This window comes from Lontra canadensis, unplaced genomic scaffold (genome assembly GCF_010015895.1).
Source record: "Lontra canadensis isolate GAN:19392208 unplaced genomic scaffold, GSC_riverotter_1.0 scaffold32, whole genome shotgun sequence".
Classification (NCBI taxonomy): Eukaryota; Metazoa; Chordata; class Mammalia; order Carnivora; family Mustelidae; genus Lontra; species Lontra canadensis.
The window spans coordinates 2,740,082-2,758,424 of record NW_022631026.1 but is presented as its reverse complement, the minus strand read 5'-3'; the positions used below and the strand labels follow the sequence as shown (position 1 = coordinate 2,758,424).

The 18,343-nt window shown below is 42.0% G+C and overlaps 1 pseudogene; it reads left to right on the top strand.

Moving 5' to 3' along the window:
- Positions 1-3,213: 3,213 nt before the first annotated feature.
- LOC116873264 lies at positions 3,214-16,873 on the top strand (annotated as a pseudogene).
- Positions 16,874-18,343: the final 1,470 nt, after the last annotated feature.

The window sequence follows — 18,343 nt, the reverse complement described above, 5'->3', positions numbered from 1 at the left end:
AGTGAGCTTTCGTTCCCTTGGGAACCAAGCCTCCTGGAGCAGGGGCTGACGGACAGGGCAGAGACTCCCTCTGTGCAGTGAACCGGTGTCGGTACACAAACACAGCTCAGGAAAAAGAGGATGGAGGGTGAGCAGTAAGAATGAATGCACTTTTGTTGTCCAGGCAGGAAGCTCTCCAGTGAGGTGTCCTCAGAGACCAGCCCAGCAAGGTCTGAGCTGCTGGGGGAGCTGTTTGAGCTTCGATCTAGAATTACCAAGAGCTGAATATTCAGGAGTCTTTAGGAATCACTTGAAAATGTCACCAAGGAATGCAGGATTCAGAAAAATCCGAACGGAGAAGGGAACTACAGGCAAAGAGCGTCTTACTAATCACGTGGTTTGCAAGATGCCTGAAAATAAATCTTTATTAGGTCATAATAATAAGGCTTAGATCAGAAACTGACCATAACCTGTAATCCCAATTTAAAATCATGAGATAAAAATATGACACCTTCCAACATACAAATAACAACTGGGGCTCTGCATCCTTAGGCTTTGGTCTTATTAAACTTCTCTAAATTAGCACTGAAGGAAATCTCACTTATCCAACCACAGTGCATGCGATTGGCAAATGGCTTTATGACCATGTGCATCTTAAGTGACCATACAAGAGAAAGACCACGGCATGCTGTCTGCATTTAAAGTAACAGTTACAAGTGACTGTCACCCCACATTGGTCCCTCACTGGGAATTGACGGGCAGCCTACTGAAAGCCAACTCATACGTTCAAAGGTCATGGTGATGAGACTTGGGCTCACATTTATCACAGGGATAAGATAAGACCTGCTTTCTGTGAAAAGGCTTCAGAAAGAGCATCAGCGTCCCTGTGCCGGCTGCTCTCTGGTGACTTCATTATGTGCTGCACTCTCTTTATGGCCTGCCTTTGAAACCACCTGTCTGGGGCACAGCCTGCTTGTGACAGTAACAGTTCCTCCTTCCCATGGATACCACCTCATGAGGACCAACCTTCACTCCCAGAGATTACTTGAGTCTGACATGTGGACATAACAGGAAGACAAGGGTCCTGTTGCCACCCCAGTAAGAGAGGGAGAAGGGTGCTTTCAAGTAGCTCACCCTTAGCCATGGAAGAGGGTTAGTGGGGAGCTGCCTGTGGGTAGAGTTAATTCAAATGCAAACGACAGCATTAAGAAAGTCTTGTGTTCTGCTGGATGTGATTACAGAATGTAGAGTGTCAAAACACAGTGATGCAGCAACCCTCTTTCAGAAATATTTTGAAGCACCAAATAAAACAACCTTATTTTAATCTGATCTTACATTAAAATAACTTTTTCAGTGGGCAGTGCTTTGGGAGTTAGCTTCCATTTTAGCACTGAATAAAAAACGTGCAAAGATTCAGGAGACACATCAGAGACAGAGAGTCAAATATAGTCACTTAGGCGCAGCTCAAAGAGCGGAGGGCATTTACTTTCGGCATCGATCATGACTTAAGATTTCTTTCTAAAAATCATTTAGTACATAGTGCTGTCTTCTTGTTGATGTGATACAGGCACAGATGGTCTCGTTTTATTTTACAAAATAACTGAAGTAGCATTCAAAAAAGAAAGGTAAAGTAAATATTATTGGAGCATCTCTGTAAAGAAACAAAACGATTTTTACAAAATCTTCCAACCTCTCAACCACTCATCTAAGCACCAACCAACCCTCTGCCCTCTTCAGAGGCAGACACGCCGTGAGTGCCCATCTGGAGAACTTCAAATTCCAGATGTGGATTTGGGACTTGAATTCCTACTCTACTAAATATGCTCTTCGTTGACATTATAAAAATAGTTTATTTGACAGATTCGATACAACAAATTTTATGAATCTCTTTATAACTTCAATTTTCAAGGTTTCATTGAGCTCAGAAGAAATTGTGGAATCCATCATCAATTTGAAGAAGTTGAGATCTCCTCAGAAAATTGCCTCCTCTATCTACTCTAGAGGCGTCCAGTTCTCCCGAGCGTTGCACTTGCCTCTACGTCACCCGCATCATGGAAACCATATTTCAAGAAGATTCCTAGAATGCTGTTTTGTACAACTTTAGTGGTTGGGGGAGCCGAGCTAATTTGAACTCACTTTTCAAAACGTGATCACCCAAAATAAATCACATCCACAAAAACAATATTTGATGTTTGTACAAAAAAAAAAAGAAAAATGTTTTATTAAGTCAACTTATGAATAATTATCTTGATGGATGTCCACCAATTCAGGGGCTGTTCTGGCTTCCATTTCAGAACATATTCAAATGGAAGGTAAGTTCATAGGAAGTTACAGAAGATGAAAATAATTTCAGGGCTACAGGTTTTTCAAAACCACTTTTTCTTCAGAGTTTTATGTGTCTATTACACTTTACTTATTAGTAAATATTTATATAAATACAGCAATTCTCCTCCAGAGCATCCTTTTATTTTCCTACTATCATTTCACTTACAGATCAACTTTTTTTTTAAATCTTATTTCCCAATTATAGTCTTTGGAAAAGTTCATCCCTCTACGACTTTATGCCTAAAGGTCCATATTTAAAATAGTAATGAATAAACAATGAATTTGTTCTGTATTATACTTAAATGTTAGAGATTAATCACTGAGCTTATTTTTAGAATAGTTGACCACCTTTTCAAATATTTTCAAAGGAATATGTGGTGAGAATCTCAGAAATAACTCATATTTAAGAACAAGAGTACAGAAGTAACAGAAACATTTCTGAACATAGGAATTTTAAAGAACTAAATTTAAAAAATTAAAAATTAGTATGATTTTGGGTAAAGGTTACAAAACTACAAAAACTGGTCATGAATAAAAATGCTCTTTTTGCCATTCTTAATCCATATATCGTACAATGTTTAAATAACTCTAAATATGCCATTAAGATACTCTTTCATTGTGTTATACCTCTTTATGTTAATATGCATGTTTTAATTAAGATAAGCTGGAGATTTGGCATTTTATAACTAAAAGCTAAAGCAATAGTATTTGTTTTTTCCCACCAGTTAGGGGGCAATGTCCCCCAGGGCGCCGCCTGCCAAGGAACCCCCAGGGAGACTCAAGGCTCAGAATTGCAGCCTCTGCAATACACCCTCAATAAAACAATTCTCTTATCTTTTCTCCCCATCTCATTCTGTTTCACAAGTGAGTAGAGATAAGCCTGGTTGATGTTTACACCAGAGGTCAAGGATGCCTCAGGAGCTGCTCCAGTCAGTGACAGATGCATTGGTAAACCAGGCGACCTGATTGGGTTTTGTGAGCTTTAAACACACACACACACACACACTATAATATCGTATATAGAGCTCAGAACACCAAAATACCTGTTCAACCCACCAAAACAAATATCACTAATCAACTGAGACCTGCTGCTTCTTGTGACACCAGTACCGGTGACAGTGCTGGCTGCAAAGGTCTTTCTTCCCCACTAGAGAATATCTCCATGAAAGAAGAGAACCTCTGCCAAGCTTTCTCTGATGCCTCAGTCTGCAAATTTGAGCACAGTGATAATAGGCACCAGGAGAACCCTCAGATTCCCAGTGACCATGTTAAGGCTGTCTACCAGATAGGCAGACCTAAGTTCTCTAAGGCAAGCCATAAATCCACACTTCTTATGGAAGAGAGCCACACCGACCCATGCAGCCACCCTGCCGGATTGGCTGCTGAAGGCCACTCCAACCTTAGGGTGCTCTAGGAAACTCTGTTCATGGGCATTGCCATCATGAACCCATTGTTACAGGCTAACCTGCCTTCTCATAAGAAGCTTCAACTGGTTGGAATTATTGCTTTGCTCTTGGCTTCCAAACATTTTCCAATGTTTCCTCCAAATATTGAAGACTCTGTTTATACCACAAACCATGCTTATACCAGTTCCCAAATCCGAGAAATGGAAACGGATTTTGAAAGAACTGAAATTTGACTGGGGTCAACATTTGCCACTATATTTTAGTGTGTGCATGTGTGTGTGTGTGTGTGTGTGTGTGTCTGTGTATAATCAATTTGGATTTCTGGCCATTTGTTGCCATTAGATCACCTTCACTATTTTACACACACTATTTTACAATGAGGTCTACTGGACTTTGAAGTTTTCAGTTCTGTTACTCTGGCAAAAGTCTGTATTATGTAATTATATGTTCTTGTTCTTGCCCCTTCTATCCTGTTAATTCAAGATAAAATGGTGGTCTTCACCTGTCTCATGTAGCTGTTCACCCCTGGTTATGTTAGACTATAGCACTGACTCGTGGATTCCATTTTAACTTACCCACTACTGCCTCCAGGAGATACACACGAGAGAAACACTCACCAGCATAACCCCTAATTATCCCAGGCTGACTTGCAGGTCTTGGGTTCAGCCCTTTAATCTCCCTGAGACCTCCTTTCCTGACACTCCCCACCCCACTCTTGGTACTCTAGAAATGCCAGGAGTCTTACAGCAACTCCCACTGTGTGGGTTCATGCTGTCTCTCCTTTTTTCTTCTCTCTCCTTCCATATTTTATTTGCCTGAATCACCCTTACTTTGCTTTCAATCCCAAGTGAAGCATCATCCCACCATGGACACTATACACCAGCATCTGTTGACCTTTCTCTCATAGTGACAGCATTAGACTAAAATCAACTTGTGTTTCTCTCTTTCTTTCTTTCTTTTTTAATTTATTTATTTGGTGGGGCGGAGGGCAAAGGGTGAGGAAGAGAGAGAACCTCAAGCATACTCCACACTGAAAAGGGAGCCCAATGCAGGGCCCGAACTCACGACCCTGAGATCACGACCTGAGATGAAATCAGTAGTCAGACCCTTAACTGACTGAGCTGCCCAGGTGTCTCAGAGTGTTATTTCTATCTCCCCACAAGCTTATAAGCACTTTCAGAATAAATACAAAGATAAGTCTTTCTCAAATCAGACCCCAAGTTCTAGTTCACGGGGACAACTTCTGTTGCACTGAACTCAAACAATGCCAAGGAGGAAAATCAGATTGTGGAAATGAGCTAGCATGGTTCCAAAGAATCCTGAAGTTAATAAGAATGAATGAAGAAGAAAATATTGAGTTAGGCAAAAGAGGATTGAGTTGGTTGAAGAGAATTATTTGTATGAAAAGACAATAGGGAACTTCCAGAGTTGACACTCAATAATGAGTCAAAACAGTGTATTTCCCTCCTTGGAAAGGGCAAAAAGCTAAAAGAAATGAATTAACAAGGTTATTTTAGTCTATGCCTATTGTCTGAATTATATTTGTATCTGCCATAGCGTGATTCTCCATCCCGTCCACCCCATAGCTTGCTTAAAACCATGATTGCCCTACAGCAAAGCTGGCGTGAGCAGACAAACAATAACCATGTACCGAGGCATTATTATATTTTCCCGATAAAGCAAAACAAAAAGCTATATGTTTTATATCACAGCATAAAACTGTCCACATAATGGATTAAGTGTGAGATACAAACAATGCTGCATTGATGTTCATATCAATATTGTACAACAATTCTTACTTCTCAAAATTGACAACATTATATTCACTGCACAGCAAGAGGGAGAAAAGGAGAAGAAAAGTTGGTGGATAAATACTGAAATATGGAGTGTTCACAGTAAGTGCTAGAAATGATTGCAGCAAGGAGCAGGTATTATCAAGCCTCATGACTGCACAACTATTTTCTGAGCTTCCTAGGAAAACTACCCAACACTGACTTAAACCACTGTATCTAATTGTTCTCTCTTTTAGAGGCGTTTGCATTAAAACACATGAATTAGGGGCACCTGGGTGGCTCAGTGGGTTAAAGCCTCTGCCTTTGGCTCAGGTCATGATCCTAGGGTCCTGGGATCGAGCCCCGCATCGGGCTCTCTGCTCAGCGGGGAGCCTGCTTCCTCCTCTCTCTCTGCCTGCTTCTCTGCCTGCTTGTGATCTCTGCCTGTCAAATAAATAAAATCTTTTAAAAAATGAAAAAAAAATGAATAAAAATAATATTATTTATTTTTTAAAAGATTTGATTTATTTATTTTAGAGAGACAGTAGGAGAGATGGACAGTGGAGAGGGGAGAGAGAGTCCCAAGAAGACTCCACACTGATCACAGAACCCCACACAGGGCTTGATCTCAGGACCCTGAGATCATAACCTGAGCCAAAAGCAAGAGTCAGATGCTTCACCAACTGCCCCACTCAGGCGCCCCTTGTTTATTGTATATATATGATTTATAAGATCATTATCTATTATGCTAATAATTGCTATTACTTACAACAACTCTGTGATGTAGGTTTTATTGGTTCAGCTGTACAGGTGTGGGAGTTTCATGCCCTAGAGTGCACACCACTGTCTACATACATGCTGATATTGGAACACAAATTGTTCTGACCCAAAATCCCAATGGTGCAAGCATGTAGGCATCTTGGACAATCCTGGATGCAAAATGAAGTCATACATTATGGGTGAAGTTGTGCTTCCTGTCCAATATGGTCAGCACTCTCCTGCCATCAGTCACCACCTGGGTTGTACTGTTTCAGTGCTGACTGATACCACCTACTGGGGTCCAGACGGAAGGAATCAGCCCAGAGACTCAGGGCGCTTGTGCATGGAATCAGCTCGAGGAATGAACGTGAAGGTCTGATGCTCTGAGGCTGAGAAGGAACAAACAAACAAACTATGCCTGGAAAACTTTGTTCTCTTCCTGATACGGCCACCAACCAGCTATCCAGTCTGAGAGGTGTCACTTAGCCTTAGTCTTGTCATTGCAAAATGCAAGACACAGGGCCGGATTTTTATATTTACTTCTAGCTTTGCAATTACTCAAGCTTATGTCTGTCAACAATCTGAAGGATCAAATTTAAAAAGTGATTTTAGAATTTGAGAGGCCACAGTCTGCATCTTGACTCTGCTGCATATTAGTATGAGACTTCGGATACTTATGTCGTCTTTGGAAGCATCTGTCTGCTCACCTAGGAAGTTTGTAATAACTGTTTCACGAACTTACCAAAAGCATTAGAGTTAGTACAGACAGTCTGCTGAGTGATGTGTCTATGGGTATGATTGTGGTGGTTGTTCACTGCTCATTAAATTCAATTGTTTATCTAAAGACCTGAGTGCTACCCCTGGAGGGTCGCAGTTCTCTCATTCTAACTCTTTCTCATCTATGCAGGGACTTAGAATTCATAACACAGAGTTGTCTTTCTGATTTATCCCCGCAGCAATTTAACAATCATAGGCAGGACTAGCCTTTTGTGTTGTCAAAAATCAACTTGCTTGGGGTGGGGCATCTGGGTGGCTCCGTGGGTTAAGCCTCTGCCTTCTACTCAGATCAGGATCCCAGGGGCCTGGGATTAAGCCCCGCATTGGGCTTTCTGCTCAGCGGGGAGCCGGGGCCCCCCTACCCCAGCCTCTCTGCCTACTTGTCATCTCTGTCAGGTAAATAAATAAAATCTTAAAAAAAAAAAAAAACCTACTTATAATCCCACAAAACTAGCTCTATCTCTAAGACAAAAAGCTCTTTTAACTGAGAGAATCGCCTTTGAAAATTCAAGTCCCCAGAGAGTGGTCACCTTGAATTTCTAGGTCACCTTTCAGTAGAACCTATTAATGGGAACAGGCTGGGTGTATGGAGAGAGGGAATGCAAGTCCAGAGAAAAGGAAGGAGTAAGGGCATCAGGGAAAGGAGCAAGAAGAAAGGTGGGCTTCTAGAGCTTCTCTTGTCCTTAGGAGAGCTCTCTTTCTTCCCGTCTCTCTCGGCACAGCGCATGCATGATTCAGGAAGAGGTAGAAGGGGCATCACTTTGGAGATGTGGCTCCAGAGCTCATGGGATACTTGCAGGAACCTGTTCCTTGACCTTGGATATAACTCTTAACTGCTAGGACATCTAAGCTCTTCTGGTAAGATTAGTGTCATCTCTGACCTGCTTATCTGAAAAGTTTCATATGGGGCTCAAACAAGAAGACAAATAAAGGAAGGTTTTGCAGATAGAACACCTTATGCAATGGGGAGTAGTCATTTTCAACAATTTTACATGCACTCTGTACTCTTTTCCAATTTTTGTATTATCCAGTTTCTTCCAATACTACCACTGCTTTTATGGGCCATAAGATTAGATTTAATTATCATTAGAATCAGGTGTGTTTCTTATGTAAAATTAATAGCATTGTATGGAAATGCAAATTTATGTAAATATCATGCAAATGAAAACTCAGTGCATCACCTTGAGCTCCCCATAGAATACAGAAAAGTAGGCATGGATCCTCTTACAGAAGTAAGCATAAGCTTGAACACACACAGTTTGTGGCATAATTAATCATATGCAATATTACAACAGTTGTAAGCCAAATTTCCAGTAAATAAAAATGAATTATGAGGCACATACACTTTTAATTCGAGAAGCTGCGCTAGGGTTTGTGACGCACACGATTGCTCTCACAATTACCAGGGGTGAGGCGCAATTCTGATCCTTTAAGGAGGTGTGAGAATGAGGATGTGAGTCAGGGCAGAATGGGTGTCAGAAACAAAGACTGAATGTTTTCCCCAGTAAAAGGACACAGTCTTTAAGGTAAGTTCTCCAAGTTAGTATTATTTGTATTTATTTACACTTTGCATAATTGTGGTCTAATGTGATGACTGTATCATAACAGATCTTTGATTAGGGCTTCCTGGTATTTAGTATTCTGTAATAAATCACCCTGAATGTGTTTATTTATTCAGTAGAGGTTTAATGGTTACTTAATATGCACAAAATGGAATGCTAAATACATCTGGAAGGTCTTTGCTCTCCTGAAGTTCTTAGATAACTGGGGAGATAAGACAAGAACAAGATTCATTAGAATTCATGGTAGAAGACCAGGGGATGTTCAAGAAGCCTTTAGGGAGGCGATATGTTGGCTCGTGGTATTGAAAGATAAATAGAATTTATAACCTTGGTATATGTTTAGGATTTTGTCAGAACCTCTGTTCAGAAAAAATTAATTTTCAGACTAATTTGATATCAAGGGGACTTCATGAAATTTTGATAAGTCTGGCTTTCTCTTTAAAAAGATGCTTTATTATCCAATATGCTTCATTAGTTGTTTCCATGTGGTCTCTAAGTATTCCATTTATTAGACAAATAATTTCTAATTTCTATTATGTGTCAGGCACCAGGTACCAGGTGTTGGGAATATAAAGTTAACAAGGTAGGGTCATTTCTGGCCATCATGAAGCATTTAGATTAGTCGGGGAGATAGATATTAAGTAATCGAGTAGATAATGACAGTGATTGTGAGTGCTATGGGAGAAGGAAAAGATCCTGTTGTGTGCCTTGCATGGCAATGCTTACTGTATGACTGACATGCTAGTTAGGACACCAAAGAAAGCAGAGAGGAGGACTGTCAGGGATGCAAAGTGGATGGTGAGCACAGAGAATAATAATGAAGGGACAGGATGCCCAGAGGTACTGACAAGTGCCAGGTGACAGCAACGGTCTTGCATACCCGGTGACTTTGCCCATGGGGAGTGTTTTATAGAATTGTTTTCTTCTCTGTATGTTGTTGCTGTTGTTGTTTTTTAGAGAAAGAGAGAGAGACGGAGAGCAGGGGAGGAGGGAGGGCAGGGGGAAAGGGAATTTCAAGCAGCCTTCCAGCTGAGTGTGGAGCCCAACATGGGGGATTGATCTCATGACCCTAAGATCATGACCTGAGCGGAAGCCAAGAGTCGGATGCTTAACTGACTACACCATCTGTTTTAAAGAGTTTTATATAAGCTGATAGTAGGATCAGTTTACTTTTGTTTTTCTTTAGAATCTCTCTGGCTTCTGTGAGAAGAGAAGGTTCCAAAGAGGTGAGAGTGTTTCTAAGGAGAATGTTCGGGACGTCTGGCCAATGCCCAGAGGGAAGGACAAGGGTTCGGCCTAAAGCAGCACAGACGTTGAGGCACAGGGACACATGTGGGGGAAATGGAGGTGCGTTGGCAGCACCTGGGGGCGTCCAGGTGGGTTAGGGGACAGGAAAAGCTGAAGGATCATTTCTGGTACTCTGTCACAAACAGGTGAGCAGGAAAGCTCTTCATAGAGAGGAGTGCCACTAGAAAGGAGTATGTTTTTGTTGTGCTGAAGTTATTGTGGTTTATCAGAGGGCGATATTATGGGTCACGGGGTAGGTAAGTTTGGAACCTGGAACAAAGTTCTAAAAATAGCATAGAAATGTGATAATTTTAGACACCAGCAATAATCAGTGATCAGTGAAATGCAGTAGAGGAGGGGCTACATTGTGAGTAGTGCAAGGTGAGGAGTGGGTCTGGGACAAGATTTTGATGGACACGGTGGTCAGGTCAGGTGCAATGAGAGACACCCACAAAATAAGCAGTAGAAGTAGCCCAGTGGAGGAAGGAGAGGAACCTGGGGGGAGGCCCAAAATAGGAATGAGACAAAATATACAGGGACAGGGTTATTTAAGAAGTGAGTGGTCTGCACCGTGGAATGAACCAAGAGAAGCTTTTAACTCGGTCTGCTCAGTTTCCCCATTTTCTGCCCCAAATAGAACAATGAAAAGTAGAAGAAACACCCAATCAAACAGAAAGAGGAGAACAAACATCAGAGCTCTGGATGCCTGGATGTATGGCTTTGGGCACATGCCCTAACCACTTAGAACGTCAGGTCTGCCGGTGCGCAGTGAGGACGCACATTCATTTCCACAGAATTTTCAGTTTACTCGGTGTGATAATACATGGAAAGTTCAGGGCAAAACTGAAGTTAACCTTACCTAATCCCAAACTCTCCTTTCTCCCTCCGATGTGTTCATGTGGTATTAACTCTTTGACCAAAAGATGTATGTCATTGAACATTCAGGGATCTAAATGCTGAGCCTCCTCAGTTACTCTGTCTTGTCCCTGTGTGCCATGGAACACAGTGCTGGCTACTTTCTGGAGTCAGGGTCACCCAAGAAGTGCTCCTGTCCCCCTGCAGGGGGAGGGGAGCTAGACATAAATGGTTTTGGTGCTTTAAGCCACTGAGATTTTGTGATGCTTGTTAGCTTATCCTGATGGACAGGCCAGCCAAATGTACTCAAATAAGGGAAAACACTGAGGATAACAGAAGGAATTAGGAAAGTGGAATGCCCCATGCCACAGGGAAAGAACAAACCTAAGACCTCTGATATAGTTCTGATTTATTAAATTTTAAAAATTGAGCAAGAATACACATATAAGAAATATTTAACAAGAATACACATATGAGAAATTAAGCAAATAAAGGGGTATAACCTCATTTCTAGAGAAAAATGTTTAACTTTCATGAATTCTATACATTATATAAAGTTCTATGTTAATAAGTTTGCAAATATACTAAAAAATATTTTTCCTAGGAAAATGTAAGTGAAAAGAATTCTATAAAAATACCTGGTTTGCATGTTTTAGAAGCTTAAATGTTCTTCAAGGCATACATACTTTCTAAAGCATTTCAAGTTTCAAGGCATAGAAAAAGATCAATATTTTTAAAAGACCGATGACTTATATATCCATCTATTCCTGCATCAATGCAAATATACACACATACACACAATTTCAAGGTTACAAGGATGCTCCAATACTGCAAGAATTTAATGCATATTTCCTAATTAATACATATAATCCATCTAAGAAATAGTTTAGAGGTGGAAATCCACACCTTTTGAGTGGCAATAAAATTAATTTTAAGATGTAAAATATTTTCCTGATTAAAGGAGATGTCAGTAAATTTGTTATGGAAGAGAAATGTCTTAATATGATAAATGGAGTACATCTAACACTGGTTTTAAGTATCCTAATTAATGCAAAGCATAGTGGAATTCCTATTAAAATCAGGAACAAAACAACCAGACCCATTATCACTGTTATAATTCAACATTGCTCATGAAGTTCCAGCCAATGCATCAGGCAAGAAATATAAATACGTCCTATAAACAATGGGGAGATCACTATTACACTCAAAAGGTCTGACAGTCAAAATAGAAAGTTTAGTAGTTTCAGGGTGCCTGGGTGACTCAGGGGGTTAAGCCTCTGCCTTTGTCTCAGGTCAAGATCTCTGGGTCCTGGGATGGAACCCTGCATTGGGCTCTTTGCTCAGTGGGAGCCTGCTTCCCCCACCCCCTCTGCCTACTTGTGATCTCTTTCTCTCTCTGTCAAATAAATAAATAAAATCTTTAAAAAAAAAAAAAAAGAAAGTTTAGTAGTTTCAAATGAGGACTTATTCAAATTTTTAAAAATCCATAAAACCGAAAAAAATTACATCCAAATTTCATCTGTTTAAGATTAGATGTGTTACATGAATTGCTTCCAGGCCAGGAACTTACACTGGGTTAGCGTCCACTAAAAATAAGCTATCAAAAACAACACAGAGACATGCTTATTAATTATACTTGATTATAAAAATAATAAAATAGTATTTAATAAAAATTTTAGGATTTTGTCGATACACATTGTTACAAATAGTGAGCCCTTTGTACAGAGCCAGTCACGGTTCTGAAACTGCTCCCATCATAATTTATGTCCACACATTTTTTCTGTTCGAGACTTAAAGTTGTAGTTCCTTTGATTAGGGTATTTTGTAAGAATTACTGTCACTCTCAACACATACTGGCTAAAGTTATTTGCAAACTTTTACAGGAAATAAAAGCCAAGTCCTTCCCTATTTCGAAGCCTGATGCCCCTAGCAGCTTGTCTGACACTCAGCATTGTTTCCTTGGCAGGAACTGAGCAATGACTCCCTCCCCTGAGTACCACCCTCTTCCATGCCCTGGTTTCGATAACTGCTCCTCTTGTGTAATATAAAACAATACACTTAGAGGGTATAGTGTAACTGACTATTACCGATCTTATTTCTATTCCCGAAGCTAAGTATGAGTTTTTGTCTCACTAGAGAACTCTAATGTAAAAGAATATTTTTTGACTTTTTGAAACCCTTTATTGCATTTATTACTGCTAAGTTGTTGGGTGTTGTCATCCAGACCACCAGAACTCCTGTTAAGTGCGTTTATTGAGCAAACTCATTATGAGTTCAGGATCAAAAAGAGCTAAATTGATTGACTTGTTTGCTCCAGTCTGATGGAGAGTTAATTCATATAATTGCCGTATTTTATCTTGGCTTTGGCTGCTAGGGAAACTGAGCCCATCTAGCACAAGATGGTATGCTACACACTTCTCTGTGCTGGGTTTACCCTGGCTGCAAGTTTCTCTGCCCTCTCCTGCTTCCTCGCACTATTCCAACTTCATCAGTTATAGTCTCTTCCTGAGATTTCTTCCTGTGTGCTACCTTACCTTCTCTTCCCAGTGACCTAAGCAACATGCATATATGAACACAGATTAAAGTTTGCACGCTGGTGTCACATACTGTTTTTTAATTGTCTCCCTAGTTTCTTCCCTTCATTCTCAACCATTTCTATTTATCTTTTGCCGGTGCATCTGTCATTTCCCCGACAGAATATGCTGATCAAAGGCATAGCCCCAGTGAAGCCATAAACAACCCCCCCTTCCATGAAGGTGGGGGTCCTACTCCCAGCGTGGATTTCGACTCTTCTTACCGACAGCGTGGTCGTATGTCTGAAGAAAAGCAAAAAGGAGGACTTTCGAAAGAACAAATGCAGATCGGCCCTTTGGGGCGTCCAGGTACCCGTGGGATCTTGTGAACTGTTAATTGTTTTAAATACCACTCTTGAAACTGGTCCAGGGACGGTGATTTTGTACAGTGTCTTATTAGCTGAATTGACATCTCTGCTTTAAAAAATTGGCAAGAACGCGAAGACCTTGAAGCTTCTTTTGTTACAAGGAAACCAAAATGGAATATTAAATATTTAAAAAGTAGGTCAGACTTAATAAATGCATTTTCAAGTAATCCAGCCTGTAAATTAAGCCTCAGTCTGGAATGAACGGATTTGAAGCGCCGTGCCCACAGCCATACCAGTCCACACCGGCGCTCCTATTATGTCAAAATGCTATTTACATGGAAGTAGCTTTGTGCAAATTTACATCCAAAAAGCCACAATAAGGACCCAGAAAATTAAACACCTAATTCTCAGTAGATGCAAATGTGCCGGCAGGCAAGCTGGAGATTATGCCAAGACTTGGTGTCATAAAGTCTGGGAGGCACAGTGACAAGGGAAAGAGGCTGTGACAAACACACATGCACACTGCCACCGAGATGTCAGAATTCCCATCTTGCTCCCACCACACGATGACAGGATTTTCCCCACTGCATTGAGAATGATGTTTTCCAGCCACTGCTAACAGGCTCCGGAAATGGGGTGGTTTTAATGAAATACACGCTGGGCTCTGCAATCTTTCAATGCACCAGCTAGGTGGATGTGTATTACAACCTTTTCTCTGTCACTGATTCGGGGACGGTGCCGCTGGCCTGGTTCCATGAAGAACGTCTTGCTGGGGAAGATGGGCGGGCCGGAGCTGTCAGCATCTGTCTCTATTTGAGGCAAAGACCAGAGGACGTGGCTGATACTTGTCTCTTGAATAAAGCAGTAATGAACAAGGCACAGATGAACGCTCTATTTAATCTCCATCAATCTACTCCCGGTGCCTCACACTGGGACTGCTTTGCCCAGTGGGAGGGCAATCGGACTGATCCCCAACCACACTAAGTTGTTTTACCAAAAGCACGAGATTCATCCAAGGCGAAATAACTCTAGAGATCAATTAGCATACATTTTCTGACTTTTGGGTGCACCTTAGAACACCCAGGGAGTTATTCTAACCATGGCTTCGAGAAAATCATGAGGAGGGCCGTCCCAGACCTATAGAATCTGCATCATTACAAAATGGGACCCCAGACATTCTGTCGCAAATGCATCCCAGGCAGCTCTAGTGTTTCATCCAGAGAGCGAACATTTTAATTCCAGTCTCCGCCAGACATGTGGACAAGTGTAAACAACCTTTACAAGAACTTGTCTGCTCTGTAAGAAAATTTATTACCCGATACTTTCGACTGCAAAAGGTGGCCTATTTCAATTTCAGAGAACTCCAGTTTTCCTAAAGCAAATCCTCCTAGTTTTTCTTTTTTTTTTTTTAAAGCCCCCTTGCCACTTTCACTCTTTGGAACCACAGAGAGTACATTTTTATCCCTTTCTATATTTGAAGGTAAAATTGCCATTATTATGGCTCCATTAAGTTCCTTTTCACAGACGTCTCCGTGTCCTCCTTCTGGTTTCAGGCTCGGTGTCCTCACAAACAGATGCTCCATCAGCACCTGAAATGAACACATACACTGAGAAAACCCCCCTTTGGTTTGATGGCAAAATGTTCTTGGTTACATGTGAGAAAGCAATTCAAAAAGGTTGTCTACACAAGAGAAAAGTCTTAGAAAAACCCTCACAAGTGATCAGATCTAATATCCACGGAAATATTCCCGTGCAAAACTGTTTTAACTAAGAAGTTCTCGTACTACCTGAGCGAGGCCACTTAAAATGCTCTGGTCCTGAACGGAAAAGAATTCGTTTGTCTTACAAGTTGATTATCCCTGTCTTCACAAACTCTTGCAAACTATGGATGCATTTGGAAGAGACAGAAATGGTGATCTTTCCCTTGGATCCGTGTGCTATTTTAGGCTAAAGCATGTTAAAAATTCTAATATCAATAATGTTCAGTCTTATTTGCATTCACTGTCTCCCCTGCATGTTTAATTTTGATTTTAAAACATTATAGACATTATTTTTTAAATAGCTTAACCTTGAGGAAGCTGTAATAAAACATAAAGTGGGGGAGAAAGTTCTTAATTTGAATTGCAGTGCATCTTTCCTTTAACGGTATGATAAGAGGAATGTTATAGGATTTGAAGATAAGGCTTGTGTTGGGAGTTGAATTACTTACTGTTAGTCTTCAAATCACATCACTTAATCCTAAAATATTTATGTAAATAGGCACAATTATTATTATCACATCATTCTATAGATGTGACTACAAAGTGTCAGAAAGGGTAATAAATTTAAACAATCCAGTAAATCGTGTATCTGTATTGATTTTAATTATTTACCTCCAAATTGATTAATCTTTCCATGTTTTCACATAAGTCAAGATAAGGTACACATTCCTTTTTCTTCCTTTCTTTCTTTCTTTCTTTTTTCTTTCTTTCTGTTTTTTTTTTGGGGGGGGGGCACTTTCCTGATGAGAAAGCTACCCCTCCTCCCAAACTCTCAATCAGAGCAAAGGAGGATATTTACAGGAAATGTGTCTCTACTGAAATTCCTAAAAGCTGGACTTACATTGATCCCCTACTGGATTTTGCTTTCTCTCAGTATACACATTTAATTTCCCATACTAGGTTGTTGATGTCCAATGACTTATACAAGAAAAAGAGAGTAACTCTCGTTACTTGAACATGTTCTACACGGCATAAAGCCTCCAACTAGAGTGTAGAGGGGTCCACTGTCTTGGAGCATCAGGGAGTGACAGGCTCCCAGCCATGGCTTCAGGAAGGTTCTCTACAAGAGCCTTGCTCACCCTCTGCTCTGACCAACATTTAGCCTCTCGTGTTTAACTTAGAACTTCCTCTGCCCCAGCCCTCTGAACTGTAATGAGCTTTTCTCCATGTTTCATTGATTTGAGATGCCAGCCACGCGGAGCTCTGCCTCACTCACTGTTCACCTTTGTCGTCCAGGAGTCTTGGACTCTGTCTGCACCTTATGGACACTCAGTATCTAGCTAATAATTTAATAAATGAGACAAATGAATGAAAAAACAAACTGGGGACACCGTGGGGCCGTGGGACTGGTGTCAGGATGCAAACCCTTTCCAGCCTTTGGCTTTTCCAAGGGACAGCTCACACTGTGCGACATGAGTGGAAGGACTCGGGCGAGGAAGGAGATACATACCAGAGGCAAGCGTGCTTTCTAAACTTGAAAATTACCCCGCTTAGTCTTGGGCAGAAATGATAAAACTAAATTCGCTATGAGACGTACACATCTGTCGTTCACTTGTTTGCTTGTTCTTTGACAAATCCGCTTCTCTAACCTTCCACGTGCCAGGCAATCTCCCCTACTCGGGAATTCCACAGGGAATCAAAACAAGGCACCTGCCATTGTCGATCTCACATCCTGGTGTTCTCATTCCTGTCCCAAATCGACATCCATAGAATCCTTCCCAGAAGGGAAATGCAGGTCAGGGTCCTCTCGTGACTCACACCACACCAGTCAGGGCGCAGAGGGATGGGATGGGACTCTGTGGTCTGCTAAGCTGACATCCGAAAACAAGTCAGTTGCACAAAACGTTTTGATTCCGGGGTGGGGGAACGTGTATGTATTTCAAGACAGCTTTAAAATCAGAGTGAATGAAAATTAAAAATAGAAAAAAAAAAAAAAACATTGCTGACATTTGAACATGGAGTATAACGCCTATAGCACAGCAAAGAAGCCATGGCTTAGTGACCGCCTGGTGAGACAAAGTGTCGATCCCTCCATCCTGAGTGGAAGGACAGAGGTCATCGGAGGGCTCTGGTCACCAGCAGTTTGTCTTTCCGAGGCCGATCTGAGAGCACGCGGGGCTGGGCAGGTGAGCGTCAGGGGCTCCTGCGCGGGCAGGTGCGTGCACGCAGGAGTGGGGGCCCCTGTGTCCTCGCCCGGCCAGTGGCTCCAGCCTCCTAGGGAGGGTGGGGCAGGCGGAGGCTCTGGGCTGAGCTCCTGACACCCGCTGTCACTCAAGGGGCCACGCAGCTTGAGGTGTCGTCATCGCCATCGCCCCGCGAGAGGCTGGCTGCCCACCAAACCCGCTTGCTCAGGAGGTGCGAATCCAAATGACACGGAATCTGCGTGTTAACGAACATCTTCTCGTGCTTCAGGCTTCAGGTTCGGTCCAGAAAGCCGTCCTCTGGGAGACATTATCTTCCTTCTTCTTTTCTCTGTCTGTCTCTCGTTTTGGTTGGAATTTTCAAGTTTAGGGACGATGTAAAAATGACTTTTAAGCAGCGGTGCTTCGTGCTTGGACAACAAATGTCAGTTCTGGAGCTGAGTCGGTGGTGGGGGTCCTCCGCGGAGGAGAGGACGATTTCGGGATGGTAACAGAGTTCTCCGCTCGGGGCGGTCTATGAAGCGGGACAGCCCAGTCCCAAGTGAAAACGCTGGAAACGGAGGCTCCATCACAGCGTGAAGCGGAGCGCGTCTCCGCTCGGGGCGCACAGCGCGGTGCCGAGGAGCGCCCGACCTGAGTCGCGGCCCGGGAACCGTGTCCTGCTCAAAGGCTGCGGTGGGGAGCCGCCTCGTCTTTACTGACTACAAAGGCCTCCATCAAACCGCTCGGTGCCACTGTTGCCAATGTTTTCCCATAAAATCTCTGAAGAATTTTGGTTTTGAAAAGTGAGGTCAGGTGAGCGGAGGCGCGTGCATCCGAGCCGCCGGGCGCCTGGGTCC